We start from the raw sequence: 5873 nt of genomic DNA, 5'->3' as shown, positions 1-5873 counted from the left end.
ATAGAAAATTTTCAATATAATGGATTAGATCTAAGGATGATATGCATATTAGATAAACCTAGCTATCTATACTTGCGATGTTAATCGAAATTTATAACAAAATAGGTCTAATATCCAATCAATTTTTTTTATTACTGTTGTAAAAGGAAAAGAAAATGCAATTATGGCAGCTAAAGGTAGATGCAGGTACTAAACGAGTGATAGATTGACTTAGTTACTTATTTGCTTATTACCATGGGACAAATGATTTTCTCATTTTCTGAATGAAATGTATAGGGGTCAAACAGAAGCTTCTCTATTCGTATACAATAATTCAAAATATTTTACCAAGTAAAATAATTTGATAGGGATGAATGATCTTAAATTTAATAATAAAATGTTAACAAGTGGAAGATTTTTGTCTTATTGATTGCTTTTAAGTTATTTGAATTGATCAATCAATATATCTATATATATACAGGAAAAATATTATTATAAACTATAATATATATAGGGCACACATATGGATAATGTGAAACACGAGGAGCTCATTAAAAAAACCTAATTGAAAAAGATGTGGAATTTGAAAGTACTATTGAGGAAGTTGATGTGTTACACCAATTAAGAATCTTTGTATAGTTTTTAAGTTGTAGAACAATGGGTAGCAGCCTAGTCCGGCCACTCCATATGAAAACTATGTCTCAACTATACTTTTATTTTGTATATGGATTGATATATTTCTTGACCAATATCATATATATTATTATCATTTCCCCCACCTTCACCAAAATTCTAATTATCTCTCTTGAATATGCTATATTAATATTATACTCTTCTGCCAGGGCAAGCACAAACTGACAGGCATCAATACATCAAAGTTGTATCATCATGCATACCATTTTATATATATATCTTTATAGTAATCAGATCAAAAAAGAATCTTAGCCAAAAAAAAAAAAAATTAAACAAAAACAAAAAAGGAAAGGAAAGAAACAGAGAATGCACTGCATGCACTTTAAATTTAATTTGATGAACTTTGAGGAGTTCCAATGATTAATAATCATTGGATTATCTCAACCATTGATCCAACAATTATGGGGTGGACGGGATGCAAAATCTACTCCTATATATTGATAGACACACACTCTTATATTATTCAGTATATTAGCAAGAAATAACATTATAACTAGCTAGCTAGAATAACAGGGTACAAAAGCTTACATCGTGGGTTACATATATGCATGGTTAAGAAAAATACATTTAATAATAATAATAAAAGGAGGTGAAACTAAATAATATGTATATATATGTGTGTGTAGGATTAATTTAATTGTCAACGATGAAATCGAAATCGAACACTGAAATAATCTGGCATGTATAGATGAAAACACATAGTTGCAGCTAAGCATTAAGTTTCAATTGTCTCATTGGTCATAATCCAATGAAAATGGCCTAGAGAGCTTTCTAAGAGATTAATCAACTTAAAGGGACTGATAACTACAATATATATACTTTGTTTAGCATGCACGAAAACTATATTCAACTTATATATATATATACTAGTTAGAATGTATGTGCAATGCACGTTATGTTTTGCACTACATATGTTTGAATTTAAAAAAATTTAAAACAGAAATATTTAAAAATTATATGATTTCCATAATAAATATTAAATATGTGAAATAATGAAAATATATTACATGGTATTAAAAGAAAAATGTTGTGTTAATATTTAAAAGATTTAGTTAGGTAATTTATAAACTAAGACGAAGATTCAACTACTGGTTGCAATTCTTGAATAGAGTAGACATTAAAATTCTTATATTTTTGTTGCTTTAACTTTTCTGGATCAGCATAAAGTTTTTTATTTTTGGAGCAATATGACAAATCAATTCTATATATATATAATCCCTTTTTTGGTTTTAAAAATAGGAGCAATATAACAAATCAATTCTAAAATACTATCAAGTTTATTTAGAGCACATGATTTTTAATAATTTTTTTAAGAAAGAACCAATCAATCAAAATTATTAACAAAAGTAACCATTTGCATAAAATGAAAAAAGGTATTTTCTTCCCCCAAGTCTTCTAGTTCTTCCTAATTCATTGGTACCATCTATGTTCATGAGGTTTCAGCACCACCTAATTGGCTAGTTCCTCCTCTTTACAATCTTCTTATCTAATAAATTCTTACCTCATCGTTTGCCTTGGCCAATGATTATAAGCCAATGTCATGTAACAGAGTAACACGTTATCATCTTGTCTAGTCATGTCAATATATTAATGTTTCAATGCTTTAAAAAAGACACTCAAATCAATTCATCACTTCAGAATCCACAGCTAGAGAAAAGTAAGTAATATGGTGGGAAAAGAGTTGAAACTTAGAAAAGAAAATTCATAGAGACCGATTAAAGAGGACATTTGTGAACCTTGATTTAGGTTAATGCTACAGAAACATAAAAATTCCACCAGAAAATGAAACTCAATATATATGCAAAACGAAATAATGATAAAAATGAGTAAAAAGATTTATGTGCACTATCTTTGAAAAAAAAAAGAGTCAGATATGGTATTTTTATTGTTTCCTATACATATAAGGATTCTCAGAGATGACCAACCTGAAGTTGTTTTTCACTGCTTTTAAGTCTTTCCGTATAATCTTTTACTTGCAGAAAACATTTGTGAAGCTGCAGATGATTAAAGAAACATCAGCATTGAATCCAGTCCAATCATTGTCTGAGTAGAATTTTCACCAGCTTTATATTAATAAATATTTGAAAATACCTTGGTCAACTGTGTCTTATTGTATGATGAGGTTTTCTTTGCATTAATCAAAGAGTCTTCCAATTTCTGCATCAATCATCAAAATATTACGGGGAAATGAAAGCCACTTGCTGATAATGTGAAAACGGAAGTGGTGAAAAGAATAATTATCGAAAAAGTAAAATTATATAATCAAGCAAGAAGAATACAATTTACCTTGGACTTTTGCTGCAAGTGCAAAAAAAATTTTCCTTTCTCTTCTAACTTATCTTCCATCTGCAGAATCTGAAAAGTAATGAATCTTAGATTCTCCTCCACACAAAAAGCTGAGATAAAGATAACAATGTGCATGTGTTTCCACTGAATTCTTAGCAGCGAAGTTTTGACTGTGCATTTACTCCACCAAGAAAGTGGCCAGGCTCATGTTCTTTCCTTTTGTCTATATCCATAATCCTTAATGAACGGTAGCTCCCTCAAATAAAGAAACTAAGGAAACTACCACATATCTTCCGATGGTCATCAGTAAACTTCTGAAAATAATTGGAACCTCTTGAAATTGGAAGCAAACAATGTACAAGCATAAGATTCTTCTTCAAATCAAAATGAAAGACAAACCTCTTTGTTGAGTTCTTCAAGCCTTTGGCTCGATCTAATAAGTTGTTCTTCTAGCTGATAGGGTAAAAAAAAAAAGATTTAAAAAGGAAAAAGAGAGAGAATCCCAAACAAATACATGGATGCCATTACTTACTTAACAGGAAAACCAGAATGTGAACTTACTTGGTCATCATTTAGATTGCTTAAAAATTCTCTACTGTGTCGATTAGCTTTAGTTGACCTGGAGAAAACCAAAATGATAGCATGGTGAAACAAATGTAAAGCCTAATGCCAATATGTTAAAGTATATGATTTTCTATCCTCTTGCTCCACAGAAAGATAATGAATTTTTTTTTTTCTAAAAAAAAAAACATTGCTACTTAACCAATGACAAAACAAGAGAAGATCTGCAGGGTAGCATTATACAGCAAGATAACATACTGCCAAAAAGTACAAAGGACTTTTACATGATGAAGAACATATTTGAACTCAAAGAGGATTCAGGATTCAGGTATCTACATATCACAGTGGTACCCAAGGACTCCAACTCAACAAAACATCCATTTTTCTCGATCTGAGAAGAAATTGATGCACTTTATATTCACATTCACCTTGAGCCAGATGGGAACATATCTAGCCTTATTTGAAAGTAGACAGAAACTCAGAGGGATACTTGGTGGGGTTACTCAAAGAAATGGAATCTACACAAGGTAGACTTAAAAACTTAGTAAAATAAGTTTTGAATTTTTTAAAAGGATTCCAAAGTTGATAAGAATCATATTCCTATAAATCTTATATGTATATATATAACTTGAAAATAATAACACCAAAGCATTAACTCAATAGTAGAAAACAGATAAGCAAATACCCTTCCCATTAACTAACACGCCCCTCCAAGAGTTCAACAAATTCAATATCATCCTCTAGTCTTTTAAAGTGAATATACGCTCTAAATAACCAATCCTTCTAAAATTAATAAATAAACTGGATTCACTGGTCAATGTTCTTTTAAATTGCACAAACACAAACTTCCCACAAACATACAACAATATAAAAGTCCTAACTCACCTTTCACCGACACAGATTCAGTACACAAATCAAGATCAAGTCCTTTACCTGTAAAGATTAAAGATAGAAATTAGTATTCAATACCCTAATTAACCACAGCCATAGCAAAGAAATTAGTAATATATGACACACAATAAATAATATACTTAATTAATTGAGGTGGCATATGCATTTCTCAACCACTGGTGCATTAATCTCTAACACAAACAAACCAATTATTGATTGGCCCAGCTTACTTTTGCAGATTTTCACAAGTTTTAATAACTTGTTTTCTTAAATCTTAACTACCAATAACATTTAAAGACAAATTTAACACAGAAGGATAGACACCTATTAGAACTCCAATCAATTTTCCTTTTTGTGTAAAAACTCATGAAATTTTATATTTGTCTCACATATGAAAACACATAACCACCATGATATATAAGATGAAATTATCTTTCAGTCCTAAATTCTCATTTCCTTGCTTTTATCATTTCCTTCATTATATTTACAAGTCATACACAACATGCTTAATTATAGATAAGCAATCATCAGTTTGGTAAAGGTAAACAAAGTCCAATGATACTCAAAGAACCAACAACGAGTCACACATACATTCAAGTATTATACATAAATAATCTAATAGAAGTTTATTTCATATCCAGAAGTAATAAATTATAAGTCCGATCAACTAAACAAGGACGAAAACAAACATATTAAAACTAAATAAATAAAGGGAGAGAAAAGAAAAAATACAGAATTTTATCATCAGCTATTATGTAAAGCATAAATTATAAAGGGAAAGAATCAAAACCTTGAGTGAATTATAAGAATGCCATACCTGGGCTCAAATTCCTTGATTTCAGCAAGCTCACTCCCACAAGTATCTGTCCATTGCACTTTCCTTCTTTCTGTGCCAGGTATATCACCACTGCATTCCACTATTTGTTCCCATGGTAAGACGAATTTTTTAGTCAACATTGTTACAGTGTAAGTACTATATATTCTTATATATTGAACTGGTAATATTGTGTCTTCATGACCTGTTTTTGCAGTGTTTTACAACCATTACTGGCTACCTTTCATTCCGCTAGGGGTAAGATTAAAACTTCACCAAACTACATTTATACTTGTTTTATAACATATATTTGTCTTATTAACCTTACTCAACAGACCAGCCCATAAAAAGCTACTTACAAATAATAACAAAACAGAGAAATACCCGAAAAACAATTCATCTTAAAATCAGTCAAATTGTAGACAAAAGTAGAACAAGTTATCTATGAACAAAAATAAAATCTGGGAATTTTGAGAGTAAGCACCTCAGTACTTTACTTTGAAATTTTATAGAATAACACAAAGATAGATACAGAGATGCTAAAAAAGAAAAAAGAAAGAAAGAAACACAAATGGAAGATACTTAATAGAAATTACGATCTTGATTTCTGCCCATAGCTTTACCGTAATTTCTTCTTCTTCTTTCTTTA

At 30.0% G+C, this 5873-nt stretch overlaps 1 long non-coding RNA gene across 1 annotated transcript; it reads right to left on the bottom strand.

Annotated features, from left to right (window-relative positions):
* Nucleotides 1-2942: 2942 nt before the first annotated feature.
* Nucleotides 2943-3578, bottom strand: LOC133829317 (uncharacterized). The gene is made up of 3 exons (XR_009891684.1): nucleotides 3520-3578; nucleotides 3358-3411; nucleotides 2943-3027 (listed from the first exon to the last, which is right to left on the bottom strand). It is a non-coding gene; the product is annotated as an uncharacterized LOC133829317 (long non-coding RNA).
* Between the last annotated feature and the right edge of the window lie 2295 nt (nucleotides 3579-5873).

Source organism: Humulus lupulus, chromosome 4 (assembly GCF_963169125.1).
Source record: "Humulus lupulus chromosome 4, drHumLupu1.1, whole genome shotgun sequence".
Lineage (NCBI taxonomy): Eukaryota > Viridiplantae > Streptophyta > Magnoliopsida > Rosales > Cannabaceae > Humulus > Humulus lupulus.
Note: the sequence above shows the minus strand (reverse complement) of the source record. Positions and strands in the feature narration are given on the sequence as shown.